General features: G+C 43.9%; 1 long non-coding RNA gene across 1 annotated transcript in view; it reads left to right on the top strand.

Annotated features, from left to right (window-relative positions):
* LOC144323654 (uncharacterized) overlaps positions 1 to 14749 on the top strand; it is a 42743-nt gene that overhangs the window by 3121 nt on the left and 24873 nt on the right. The window contains exon 2 of the long non-coding RNA XR_013389040.1: positions 3674 to 3819. This is a non-coding gene — a long non-coding RNA (uncharacterized LOC144323654). The remainder of the gene's footprint in view (positions 1 to 3673; positions 3820 to 14749) is intronic.

Raw genomic sequence — 14749 nt, forward strand, 5'->3', positions numbered from 1 at the left:
CCTGGACTGCTGACCTGTATAAACTGTGACATAATAAATGTCTGTATTGTTTAAGCCACTAAAGTTGTGATGACTAGTGGGACGCCTGGTGGCTCAACGGTTGGGAGTCTGCCTTCAGCCCAGGGTGTGATCCTGGAGTCCCAGGATCAAGTCCCACATCAGGCTCCCTGCTGGGAGCCTGCTTCTCCCTCTGCCTGTGTCACTGCCTCCCTATCTCTGTGTCTGTCATGAATAAATAAATAAAATATTAAAAAAAAATTTTTGTGGTGACTTGTTATGTAGCAATAGGAAAATGATAGAAACAGGACTACCGGGCAGCCTGGGTGGCTCAGCGGTTTAGCGCCAACTTCAGCCCAGGGCGTGATCTTGGAGACCCCGGATTGAGTCCCACGTCGGGCTCCCTGCATGGAGCCTGCTTCTCCCTCTGCCTGTATCTCTGCCTCTCTCTCTCTCTCCCTCATGAATAAATAAATAAAATCTTTAAAAAAAAAAAAAGAAACAGGACTAATTTTTCAAAAATGCAAATGTATTTTTAAGTAGGTAATATACTAACATGGTTTAATGCCTGGCTGGCTCAATCAGTGGAGAATGCAACTCTTGATCTTGGGGTGGTGAGTTTGAGTCCAATGTTGGGTGTAGAGATTACTTACAGTAAATAAATAAAATAAATTTTTAAAAATTTTAAAAGATTTTATTTATTCCAGAGGGCATGGAGCCTACTAAAAAAATTAAATAAAAAAGCAACTGTTCTCTAAATTGTAATATACATCATATATACAGAGGAGTGTGTGAAACATATACAGTTTAAAGACAGAGCTAACACTTGCGTAATCATCATGCAGGCCATGAAATGAAATATAGCCAGTATTTAGCAGCTCCGCCCATGGCTGCGTGGCCTCTCCTATCACATATCCGTTGCTTCTCAGAAGCATAACCACTACACTGATTTCAGTCACTTGCCTTTTTAATATAGTGTTCCCTCGTATGTACACATCATCAGACATTGTAGAATAATTTTACCCATTTTTTGACCTTTATATAAAGCAAATCATACTCCTTTTGTGATGTACCTATTTAGCTCAACATTGTTATGCATCCCAGCCATGTTGATGCATGAAGTTGTGATTTGTTCATTCTATTGCTGTAGGCTTTTCCACTGTACTAAAAAATCACAATTTTTATTTTTCTGTTTTACTATGAATGGACATTTTTAAAAAAGATTTTATTTATTTATTCATGAGAGACACACAGAAAGAGAGAGAGAGGCAGAGACACAAGCAGGCTCCATGCAGGGAGTCTGACGTGGGACTGGATCCCAGGTCCCCAAGATCATGCTCCGGGCTGAAGGCAGCACTAAACCGCTGAGCCACCCGGTCTGCCCTATGAATGGACACTTTAAGCCTTTGCATTTTTGTTCTATTAGGAACGGTTCTGCTCTGAACTGGTGCACATGGGCAAGGCTCTCTCAAGGAGTATAGGTCCTAGGACTGGAATTTCTGGGATATAGGGCATGCATAACTTCAGTTTTTCTGAGCAGTTTACCAATTTACACTCCTGCCAGCAGTGCATGAGAGTTCCTATCATCCCATATCATCCCACTTCATTGACATTTGATATCATCATATTCCTTAATTTTATTTATTTATCTACTTATTTATTTTTATGATTTTGTTTATTTATTTGAGACACAGAGAGCAAGAGCTAAGAGAAGGGGCAGAGGAAGGGGGGAAGCAGGACTCATGTTCAAGGATAATCAAGGTAACATTTTTATTTATAATAGCAAAAGAGGGATCCCTGGGTGGCGCAGCAGTTTAGCGCCTGCTGTTGGCCCAGGGCGTGATCCTGGAGACCTGGGATCGAATCCCACGTCGGGCTCCCGGTGCATGGAGCCTGCTTCTCCCTCTGCCTGTGTCTCTGCCTCTCTCGCTCTCTCTGTGTGACTATCATAAATAAAAATTTAAAAAAAGGGATCCCTGGGTGGCGCAGCGGTTTAGCGCCTGCCTTTGGCCCAGGGCGTGATCCTGGAGACCTGGGATCGAATCCCACGTCGGGCTCCCAGTGCATGGAGCCTGCATCTCCCTCTGCCTGTGTCTCTGCCTCTCTCTCTCTCTCTCTCTCTCTTTGTGTGTGTGACTATCATAAATAAATAAAAATTTTTAAAAAATTAAAAAAATAATAATAGCAAAAGATTGAAAACAAATTAAATACCCAGTGGCTGAAGACTGCTTGAGTAATTTACGATACAAATTTACAAGCGTACACTAATGCAGATTTTTTTTTAAGTTTTATATAGGCTGGAAAGGAGGATCTTCCAAGATATATTGTTAAGTGAGATAATAGGCAGGTGTTGAATACTATGTATAGTATGATACCACACCCATCGTGAGTATGCATATATCCTTGTATTTGCATAGAATATACTGGAAGGAGCCTCAAGAAAATAGATATAGTGATTGGGGAATCAGGGTGGAGGGAGACTTTTTTTCCAGATGTTCCTTTGTACCTTTTGGATTTTCTACTAGTTGCATGTATTACCTATTAAAAGTAAATTAAACAATTTAAAAATGTATTGAGCTCCTATTATGGGGCACACCTGTGCTAATTCTTAGAAATATGGTGGTGAACAAAATAGAGACCTTGCTCTGTGGAGCTCCTAGCCCAGTGAAGAGAGATGCTCACTGAAAACAATCACTGAAACCATCACTGCGGTGACATGTGATGAGTGCTGGCATAGGGGACATTGGAGGCACTTTGGAGGAAAGTGATGCCCAGCATGGACATCCATCAGAGTTTTAGAGGTAAGCAGGCAGGCTGATGTTTGCGTGGGGAGCAGAAAGAAGAGGGAGCCAGCCAGTGGAGGTGGCTGGCAGAGAGCAGAGGCCCCAGCAGAGGAAACAGCATTTGTGGAGGGAGAGTAGAGTTCTGTCCATTTGAGGAACTGAAAGAAGTTCAGCTCGGCCGGAAGTTGACAGAGCTGAGTCGGTTTTCAGAAAAAGCCACATGAGAAATATGGAGAAAGGATTTAAAGAGGGCAAGAATGGAGTCAAGAAGACAGGTTAGGAAGCTTCTGTAGTCATTAGACAATAGAGGACCAGAAGCTGGATTAGGAGGTGGCAGTGAGGACAGAGAGGATGGGACAGATTCAAGAGATATTGAGAATGTAGGATCTACAAACTTAGTACTTGGATGATGGGTGAAGGAGGGAGAGGATCGTTATAATAGTAAAGACTAATATTTGGTAAGTATTTACTATGTGGTTATACCTGCCCAGCATTTGGTGTGATTCTATCATTCAGTGACCTGGGGAGGTAGGTACTGCTATGATGAGAGTCTACAGATTTAATGTCTGAGAAGGTGCAGGAACTTGGTTGAGGACACATAGGTATTATGTGGCAGAACCAGCAGTTGAAGCCATTTACTTGGCCGCCACATTCATGCTTTTAACCTATCTTTCTTTTTTTAAGATTTATTTTATATATTTTTGAGAAAGAGAGAGCAAGCAGGGAGAGGAGCAGCAGGAGAGGGAAAGAATCCCAAGCAGACTCCCAACTGAGTGTGGAGCCCCACTGGGGGCTTAATCTCATGACCCTGAGATCATGACCTGAGCTAAAACCAAGAGTTGGATGCTTAACTGACTAAGCCACTCAGGTACTCCTCTTAACTTGTCTCTTAGAGGTGACTCCCAGCTTCCAGGTTTGGGCAACTCAGTGGTGAATGATGGTATGTATTGAGAGAAAACACAAGAGAGGAAGAAGGTTCAAGGACGAAAATGGGCATCTGACTCTTCTAGCTTAAGGTCCCTGCAAGACACCGGAGTAGGTAAGCAAAATAGGCAGTTTTATACCTAGAAGCAGAGAAAGTTCTGGACTGGAATTTGGGCATCATCAGCATACAAATAGTGCCCGAGAGCAAAGGAGTGGATGAAACTAGACCATGACAAAGGAGCCAGTAGAGGTTTTTGTTTAGCGGGGAAGTCACATGATTAAATCTTATTTCTAGGAAAATAAGTCTGGCAGCAGTGTGAAAGACTGACTGGAGAATGCTGGTGGCAGAAGAATCTTGAAGACATAAGCAGCAGAAAATCCAACATGTGCATTCATTCTTTCCTTTAGTTATCTTCCAAGCATCGCCAGACACTTTGTGTGAGGTACCACCAAGCCTAGAGAACACAGAGACAAACCAGAACCTGTCCTTGACCTTGTGGAACTTCGGGGCCAGGAAAGAGTGAAATTAGTGAGCCTTATGAGAAGAGTAGGGGAACACAGGACACTGTGGGAACACAGAGAAGGGAAGGGAGACAAATCCACCTTGTGCAAGAGGTTCCTCAGTAGAAGATGTGGCTGGAGGTAAGTCTCGATGAACAACTAAATGTCCTCTCCATGAGTAACAGGCAGAGCATTGCAGGCAGAGCCAGCAGGGTGGGTGAAAATACTGCTACCTTAACATCATGACTTCCATAACTGCAAAGGGGTTAGTGAGACTGGGCAATGGGTGGATGCATGGGGAAGGAAGATAGATAAGGCTGGAGATCTGGATAAGATCCTGAAAAGTTGGGTTCTTAACCAAGGAGTTTGAATTCTATCCTGAAAATAGTGATGAGACATCAGGGATATGCAGAGAAATCATATGATCAGATTTGCCCTTTAGAAAGATCCCTGTGACTGCAAAGTGGAGGAGAATGGGCCGGAGGAGGCCCAAAGACAAGCAAGGAGGATAAGTAGGAGAATGTTGCAGTGAGAGTAAAGATTGGTTGCAATGATCCAAGTAGAAATATTAAGGACTGGAACTGAGGTATATGTACTACTCAGCTTTCTCTAAGTTGTGCTGCATAACAAACAGCTTTAGAGTCTCATGGGTCCCATGGCATTTGGCAATTTAAACTTATTTTTTTTTTATTTTATTTTTTTTAATTTATTTTTTATTTTTTTTTTATTTTTTTTTATTTTTTTTTTAAACTTATTTTTATGCTCATATAATAAGGAGGTTGCAGATTAGCTATCACTCTGCTAGACTCAGCTACCCGTATCTTTTCATTTTGGAATCCAGGTTGAAGGAATAGCCACTATTTGGAACATTTTTTCATAGTAAAGGACTAGTGCAAATGTACCCCAGCCAAATCCTATAATTGCATTTAAGATTCTGGTTGAGGGTGGCAAAGTTCCCATATACTCACAGCCCATTGACCCAGAGCATATCATGTGGCAAAATCCAAAGTTAATAGGCCAGGGAAACATGTTAAGAGTTGGAGGAAATGAATCCTTGTGAGCACATAGGATAGTTTCTAGTGGGACACCTAAGTGGCTCAGCAGTTGAGTGTCTGCCTTCGGCTCAGGGTGTGATCCTGATCCTGGGTCTAGGGATCAAGTCCCACATCTGGATCCTTGCAGAGAGCCTGCTTCTCCCTCTGCCTGTGTCTCTGCCTCTCTCTCTCATTCTCTCTCTCTCGAATAAATAAATAATTTTTTTTTTAAAAAAGGATAGTTTCTAGCAGCTGGTTGTTGAGGACTGAAAGGAAAAATGGATTTGATGGGATTTGAGGGATGTGCCAAGGATCCACCTCAGGTGGTTAAATTGAAGGTTGGTACCACTGAACAAGAAAAAGGATCGGGGAAGAGGAACTTTGTAGTAGATGATGCCCAGCATCACACCTGTTTTCTTGTGATCATGGTACCCTCGTTTTGCTCTTAGGGAACCATTCTTTCTCCACTCTCAACCATTCTGCTCTGGGTGAAACTTCAACTCCCTTACCAAGGATGTATGTTACCTCATCCTTCGCCAATGAGAACATACTGGACTCTTGAACACACTGATTTGGTTCAAGTGAAAGTTCAGAGCACACACATAGCCAATCAGAGCCCCTGAGTCTCCATTTTAGGTCTTTAATCTGTGGATTTGAATGAGAAAGTCCAGAATTCTGGCAGCATAAAGAGAATAGAACATAGGAATGTAGGAATGGAGTCAACACAGAGGAAGCAGGGCAGGGAGGAGGTAGGAAGTTAGTTTCTGGTGACATCACCTGAACTTTGACCAAGCCATATGTAGAACAACCCCAGGAAAATAATAATTCTAGGGATCAGAAACCTGGAGGAAAAAGCTAGAGAAAGAATAGTTTATGAATGTTAGAATAATACAAGCAAGAAATAATGAGGGACTAAATAAATCAGTGGCTTTGGAAATGGATGGAAACACTGAATAAGAAGCATATCTGAAGACTGGAATTTATTGGCTCACAGCATGTGTGTGTGGGGGCGAGTAATGGAGAGAAAGGGGAAGATGAAGACCTGCTAGTAAGTATATAGTGAGGAAAATTTGGGGAGATGGTGAAAACATTGAGGTCAAGAGTATAGAAAATGGGTGCACACTTGAGGGTCAAAGAACAGATTCCATTTTGGACACGTTAAATTCGAGGTGCCGATTACAGATAGTAATACTGACACAGATGGGATCCCTGGGTGGCGCAGCGGTTTGGCGCCTGCCTTTGGCCCAGGGCGCGATCCTGGAGACCCGGGATCGAATCCCACATCAGGCTCCCAGTGCATGGAGCCTGCTTCTCCCTCTGTCTGTGTCTCTGCCTCTCTCTCTCTCTCTCTCTCTGTGACTATCATAAATAAATAAAAAAAATAAAAATAAAATAAATAATACTGACACAGAGCATGATAAATAGGTCGAGAATGGGGATGTAGGCATGGAAAATGTCAACATATAGTTAAGAGTTGCAGCTAAAAGGTGAACATGCTTTCCCAGAGAACACTGATGAAGCCAAAATGGAAGAGTCATGGACTTGGGGAAGCACACTCATTTAAGGAGGTGGCAGTGAATGCAGAGCGATGAAAAGACAGAGAAGCATGGTCATTGAGAAGGGAAAGGTGAAGGGCTGTAGAGGCCAAGGAATAAGGGAGTCCCCAGCAGTAGGAGGTTTTCATAACACTTCCCTCTCCCATGCGCTCTACATCTGAACCATTGGCAAAGGTGATCAATTCGATTTTTTTTATTTATTAAGAGATTTTATATTTATTCATGAGAGATACAGGCAGAGGGAGAAGCAGGCTCCATGTAGGGAGCCCGATGTGGGACTCGATCCCAGTACTCCAGGATCACACCCTGGACCAAAGGCAGGCACTAAACTGCTGAGCCACCCAGGGATTCCTTCCTATCAATTCTATTTTAAAAACGTGTTTCAGATCCCTCCACTTACCTCCATCCCCATTACCAGCATGTGGTCTAAGCCACTATTTCACCTGCATTACAAGACTTCTCCACTGGTTTCCCTGCTTCTATTCTTGCCCTCATTTCAAATCCATTCTCTATGCAAAAGCCAGAGTAATAAATAACATCTTTAAAATAAATAAATAAATACATAAATGTTGGGGAATCCCTGGGTGGCTCAGCAGTTTGATGCCTGCCTTCGGCCCAGGGCATGATCCTGGAGACCCAGGATCGAGTCCCACATCGGGCTCCCTGCATGGAGCCTGCTTCTCCCTCTGCCTATGTCTCTGCCTTTCTCTTTCTCTCTTGAATAAATAAATAACATCTTTAAAAAAAAACAAAACAAAAGCCAGAGTGAAATTTTATTTTTATTTTTTATTTTTTAAAAATATTTTATTTATTTATTCACGATAGACATAGAGAGAGAGAGAGGCAGAGATACAGGCAGAGGGAGAAGCAGGCTCCATGCCAGGAGCCTGATGCAGGACTCGATCCCGGGACTCCAGGATTGCGCCCTGAGCCAAAGGCAGGCACGAAACCGCTGAGCCACCCAGGGATCCCCCAGAGTGGACTTTTAGAAAATGTAGTTCAAATCATATCACTCTACGCTCAAAGCCCTCCGAAGGCCTCCTACTGCTCTTAGAATGAAGCCCATAGATGACTAGGAACTATTGGAAGACTTTAAGTAGGGGAGTGACATAATCAAATTTGAGAATTTGAAAAGCATTTTGGAAAGTCACTCTAATTGCTAGGTGGAGGGGAGAGAGAAGAGGAGCAGAGAGTATAGTGAGAGCAAATGAGAGGGGCTGGGTTTGGGGAATATTTAGGCAATTGAGTCTATAAGATTGGTGGTTGACTGGCTGGTTACATGTGTGGTTGAGGTTTCCAGTTAGCGGACACTAGTGCTATAACCAGTAAAAGGAGAGAGGGAGATGAGGCAGTGATATCAGGCAGCCGACACAGCTGGTATACATACATACACAAACTGATATAACTTAAAATTTAAGGTCACCCCTCTCCCTGGGCCTTCAACAATGCTGAGAACATTATGGAGCATCTCTGGTCAGCTCTCTTGCCCACTCTGCACAGGCCAATTGCTCTTGTGATTAACTGTGTGCTCCCCTGGTCTTCCTCTTTCACTCTCAGTAGATGGCCTCACTTCCTACCCCACAAAGATAAAGCTTCAGCAGACAACTGATCCTTGCAGAGAGCCTGCTTCTCCAGAACCAGACAACTGGTTCATGTCCGTACTATCAAATCCCCCAAACCTGTATGCCTCTGGTGCCTATCCCAACTTCCAGTTTCAATAGTGTGGCAGAATGAACCAAATCCTCCTGAGATTGGAGAAGAAATTTGAGAATCAGAGATCTAGTTCCGAATGGGGCCATCCTTCCGTGGTGGCTTAGATGGGGACATTTTCCTACAATTATTTTTATGAAAAAATCCCCAGGAGAAGAACAAATGCATTGTTGGGAACAAACACTAGGAAATCTGTATCATTTCTCAAGGAACAGGGCAAAATCCTATCAAGAGGAGGAAATTGGGGATCTCTGGGTGGCTCAGCGGTTTCGTGCCTGCCTTTGGCCCAGGGCGCAATCCTGGAGTCCCGGGATCGAGTCCCACATCAGGCTCCTGGCATGGAGCCTGCTTCTCCCTCTGCCTGTATCTCTGCCTAGATACTCTCCTCTCCATACTGACTAGACAGTATGGAGTTGCAAGAAAGTAAATTATAGGGTGATAAGGTAAGTTTGCCCTTTGGTAACTGAGTGAAACAGTCACAACTACTCCTGATACAGAGCAATCAAATTAACAAGGAAATGCCTAAAATTTCACACCCCCGTAAGAGTCCACAGCTCCCTCTTACCCTAATTGTCTTGGAAAGCAGTAGATGCCCAAGCAGAGAAAGGCTCTACTGACATCTAGTAGGAATGTGCCAGGAGGAAAATGGTGTGGTACTGCTCTCCTGTCAGGAGAGATGGAGTCTCAAGAGGCTGAGTGGGGCTCAAAGTGAGACAGGGTTTATGGAGAAGGCTCCTGGAAGTACCAAAGAAGTGAGAGGGGGGAATGAGGGAAGATCCCCAGGCCAGGAAGGGGAGGCCTTTACTCCTTCTGTCTTACTTTCTGGGTCTTCTTCCTCTGCCTTTAAGATGCTGAGTTCCCTGGGACACCTGGATAACTCAAAGCTTGAGCATCTGCCTTCAGCTCAGGGTGTGATCTCGGGGTCATCTGAGTCCTGCATCAGGCTTCCTGCAGGGAGCCTGCTTCTTCTCCCTCTGCCTATGTCTCTGCCTCTGTGTGTGTGTGTGTTTCATGAATAAATAAATAAAATCTTAAAAAAAAAAAAAAAAAGATGCTGAGATTCCCCATATCTCAGTCCCTGGCCTTCTGATACCATATCCTATCCCCTGGCAGGCTGTAGGTGCCATCTCTACATACGTTCAGAGAATGTTTGTTGAATGAGTCTGTGAATAAATGCAGGTGAAGATTTCTGGAGAAGATGATATTGGGGGCTTGTGTCCCTCCCGAATTCTTAATGCCCTCACTCCCAGTATCTCAGAAGGTAGCTCTATTTGGAGACAAGATCTTCAAAGAGGTGATAAAGTTAAAATGAGACTGTAGATTGAGGCCCTAATCTAACATGACTGGTGTCTTAATAAGAGAAACAGATACAGGGCACCTGGGTAGGCTCAGTGGTTGAGCATCTGCCTTCAGCTCAGGTCATGATCCTCTGGTCCTGGGAGCTTGCTTCTCCCTCTGCCTGTGTCTCTGCCTCTCTCTCTGGGTCTCTCATGAATAAATAAATAAAATCTTAAAAAAAAAAAAAAAAAAAAGTGAGACAGGTACCAGGGATTGGAGCACACATGAAAAAAAAGCCCTGTAAGGACCCAGAGAAGGCAAAAGTGATACTGTGAAATAAGAAATATATATTTGGTCTTTGTCCCCAGTTCCTGCCACAGAGCTCCTAAAACCCTTGGAATTTCCTGAGTGATGGGAGTGAGAGGACGATCTTTTGTTATTCTTAATTAGCTTCCTTTCAACCACACCTGAGTTTATGCGAATACGGTGGCTCCTGGTGCACCCCTAGCCCCTAGTAGGCTTCAGGATCCTCCCCTGCCAAAGGATCCAACCATGTGATTGGAGGGTTGGAACTTTCAGCTCCACCCCATCCCCCACTCCTGGGGAGGAGAGAAGTGTTGGAGATAGATTTAATCACAATGGGCCAATAATTTAATCAATCATGCCTCTGTAGTGGAACTTCCATAAAAATGCTAAATGATGGGGCTTGTAGAGCTTCTGGATTGGTGAACACATCCAGGTGCTGGGGTGGGCAGAGAGGGCATGGAAGCTTCAAGCCCCTCCTCCCATATCCTGCCCTATGCACCTCTTCCACTTGCCTGTCCCTGAGTCATATCCTTTATAATAAACAGATGATAGGAAGTAAAGTGGCTTTTCTAAGTGAGCCATCCTAGCAATTTATTGAACCTGAGGACAGGGTTGTGGGATCCCCCAGTTTATAGCCTCGGTCAAAAGCACAGGAGGCCTGAGAATTGTGTTTGGTTTCTGAAGTAGAGGGCAACCTCTCACATGGGACCCAGCCCTTAATCCATGGCATCTGATTCTAACACCGAGTAGTTAGTGTTAGAATTGAATTGAATTGTTGGACACCCAATTGGCCCAGAGAGTTGGGGCTTTTTTTTTTTAATATGTTTTTTTTAAATGTTTTATTTATTTACTTGATACAGAGCACAAAGGGAGAGGGAGAAGCAGACTCCCCACTGAGCAGGGAGGCTGACAGGGAACTTGATCCCAGGATCCTGGGATCATAATTCAAGCTGAAGGCAGACCTTTTTTTTTTTTTTTTAAAGATTTTATTTATTTATTCATGAGAGACACACAGAGAGAGAGAGAGAGAGAGAGAGAGAGAGAGAGAGAGAGGCAGAGACACAGGCCAAGAGAGAAGCAGGCTCCATGCAGGGAGCCCAACGTGGGACTCAATCCCAGGACTCCAGGATCATGTACTGACCCAAAGGCAGGCACTAAACCGCTGAGCCACCCAGGGATCCCTGAAGGCAGACCTTAACCAATTGAGCCACCCAGGTGCCCCTGGAGGGAGAGTTGGATTTTGGTTTAGAAAAAACAAAACAGGGCAGCCCTGGTGGCTTGGCGGTTTAGCGTCGCCTTCAGCCCAGTGCGTGATCCTGAAGATCCAGGATCGAGTCCCACGTCAGGCTCCCTGCATGGCGCCTGCTTCTCCCTCTGCCTGTGTCTCTGCCTCTATCTCTCTTTCTGTGTCTCTCGTGAATAAATAAAATCTTTCCAAAAAACCCCAATAAATATACATGTGATGTTATGAAAATTGTTCAGATTGGCCCCCTGTAAAACAGAGAGCAGTCTCAACAGACACCAAACCTGCCAACACCTTGATCGTGGACTTCTAGCCTCCAGAACTGTGAGAAAATAAATTTCTGTGATTTAAGGCATTCAGCCTATGGTATTTTGTTATGACAGCCCTAGCTAATGAACACAGGTGAGGAAGCCCTGGGATAGGTGGAAGGACCACGAACAGATGGTAGCAAGCATGTTGGATATGTGGGGTCTCAACCTTCGAGTGGGCTCTGGGCTGGATAAAAAGACTGTTGGGCAAAGCGTGATATCATCTGTTGTCTCTGTTTCCCATGGCGACTATGGAAAGGGAGAAGAAAGTCATCACCATTTATATTCAGTCTGGAAGGATGCTGTTGCTTGACTTCTCAGTGTTCAGGTCCCCCTTCCTCCTTCCAACCAGAACCCTGGTTTTGCTCAGGCATTTGCACCTCCCTAGGCAGCCCATGAGAATCTTGGGAATCTGACCCCATTCCTAGCTCTGGCATTTGGTCCTGTTTAGTTTGAGCCAGCATGGGAAATTTATTTTTCCAGTGAGTGATTAGTTCCAGAATTTAGGCTTTAAGCTAATCATCTCAAACCATCCTTCTGGTCACTGTCACATTCTAGGGGTTGGCAGAGACTGTCGGTAATCTCCAATTTTCCTTCTTTGTGTAGAACTCTCAATTTTTAGCCAGATGTGGGCCACCCTCCCCATAAAGACTATATTTCCAGCACCACTTGCAACTAGGTGTGGTCATGGAGTGTTGACCAATCAATATAAATATGATTGGTGAAGGCAAATTTTGAGAAGTATCCTTCAAGAGGGATGGTATAATTGTCCATTGCTGCATAAAAAACTGTCCCAAAGCCAAGTGGCTGGAAAACAACAAATATTTGTCTCTTGAAGTTTTCTGTGGGTTAAGAATCCAAGAGTGACTTAGCTCCTGGTGGTTCTTTCTGGTGAGGCTCTAATCAAGGTATCAGATGGGGCTCCAGTCACCTAAAGGTTCCACGAGAGGGGGGTTTGCTTCTGAGCTCACTCCTGTGGCTCTGAGCAGAGGAAGGATCCATTTCCAAATTTACTAACGTGGGTCTCTGTGCAGGACTGCCTCATGACAGCAGCTAGATTTCCCCAAAGTGGGCATCAAGAGAAAGTGAAAGAAAACACCCAAGATAGAACCACCATCTTTTTATGAACTAATCTTGGAAGTAACATCCTACTACTTCTCTTGTATTCCATTCCTTAGTAGCAAATAAGTAAAAGAGTGCAGCCCATGCTTGAGGAGAGAGGATTAAACAAAGATGTGGGATCCCTGGGTGGCGCAGTGGAGGATCCCTGGGTGGCGCAGTGGTTTAGCGCCTGCCTTTGGCCCAGGGCACGATCCTGGAGACCCGGGATCGAATCCCATGTCGGGCTCTTGGTGTATGGAGCCTGCTTCTCCCTCTGCCTGTGTCTCTGCCTCTCTCTCTCTCTGTGACTATCATAAATAAATAAAAAAATTTATAAAAAAAATAAAAAAACCAAAGATGTGAATATTGGGAGGCAGGGATAACTGGGCACCATTATCCACAGTGGGAATGTGTTCACCTCTTTACCTTTTCTTACCTTTACCTTTTCTTTTCCTAGCCTGCTGACTAGAAAAGAGAACTAGAGGCTGGAACTCAAGCTGCTGTCTTGTACCATGAGGTGATCTTGGGAATGGAAGGTGTGAATGGTGCAGCAAAAGGATAGAAGGAGCAGCCAGGGTCCCTGACATTGAGGAGAGCCATTCCTTCCATAGGCTGTGTGTCTCTTGGCTTTTATTTATTTTGTTTAAGCCATTGTTATTTTGTATTTTCCATTTCTGGCAGCCAAACCTTATCCAGTGTGATCCAGGTCTTTAGGGTGGCCCTGGAAACTACTCTGGTTGGTAAAAGAGCTGGTTTCTTGTCATGTTTATGCTTCAGATATGATAATTACAAGAATTTGTTCTCTTTAAAAAAAAAAGATTTTATTTATTTGAAAGAGAGAGAACACACACGATACACAAGTGTTGGGGAGGGGCAGAGGGAGAGGGAGAAACAGACTCCCCATTCTGCTGATTTTGCAGAACCCAATATGGGGCTCAATCCCAGGACCCTGAGATTATGACCTGAACCAAAATCAGACCCTTAACCAACTGAGTCACCCAGAGGATCCTCTCTCTCTCTCTCTCTCCCCGTTTCTTTCTTTCTTTCTTTCTTTCTTTCTTTCTTTCTTTCTTTCTTTCTTTCTTTCTTTCTTTCTTCTTTCTTTCTTTCTTTTTTTTATCCTCTCTCTTTTTATTTTTTTTTATTTTTTTTTTATTTTATTTTTTTTATCCTCTCTCTTTTTAAAGAAAGTATAGTTGATATACAATGTTACATCAGTTTCAGGTGTACAATATAGTCTATTTGTTATGCTATACTCCCCACAAGTGTAGCTACCATCTGTCATCATGCAACACTATCAGAATACAATTCATTATTTTCCTCAGGCTGTACCTTCCATCCCTGAGACTTCCTCATTCCATGAGAAGCCTGGACCTCCCACTCCCCTGTCCTCATTTTGCCCACCACCTAACTCCCCTTGCCTCTACCAACCACCAGTTTGTCCTCTGTTTTTATGGGTCTATTTCTGCTTTTTGTGTATTAGTCCATTTGTTTTGTTTTTTTAGATTCTACAAACAAGGACCTGTTCCTGATGTATGTTCCCTGAAATTGTTTTAAGTGTCTTGCTTTTTCAAATTCAGCCACAAACTGTTCTGAATTCCCTTACCCTTGACTCATCCTCTCTCCCCTTTCAGCTATTTCCCAGTTAAGATGCAGAAGACTTGAACATGTTTGTAGAATGTGAACAAGAAACCAGCAAAGAGGAAGAATTAAAAATCCAGGAGTAGTCAGGAATAATTGATGGAATAATGCCCTGAATAAAGCAAGGGGCAGCGAACTACAGAGGCCAGCTGCTGGTTTCTGTAAATGAAAATTTATTGGAACATGGGCAGCCGGGTGGCTCAGCAGTTTAGCACCGTCTTTGGCCCAGGGCGTGATCCTGGAGACCCGGGATCGAGTCCTATGTCAGGCTGCCTGCATGGAGCCTGCTTCTCCCTCTGCCTGTGTCTCTGCCTCTCTCTCTCTTTCTCTGTGTCTCTCATGAATGAGTAAATAAAATCTTTAAAAA

This window comes from Canis aureus, chromosome 11, assembly GCF_053574225.1.
Source record: "Canis aureus isolate CA01 chromosome 11, VMU_Caureus_v.1.0, whole genome shotgun sequence".
Classification (NCBI taxonomy): Eukaryota; Metazoa; Chordata; class Mammalia; order Carnivora; family Canidae; genus Canis; species Canis aureus.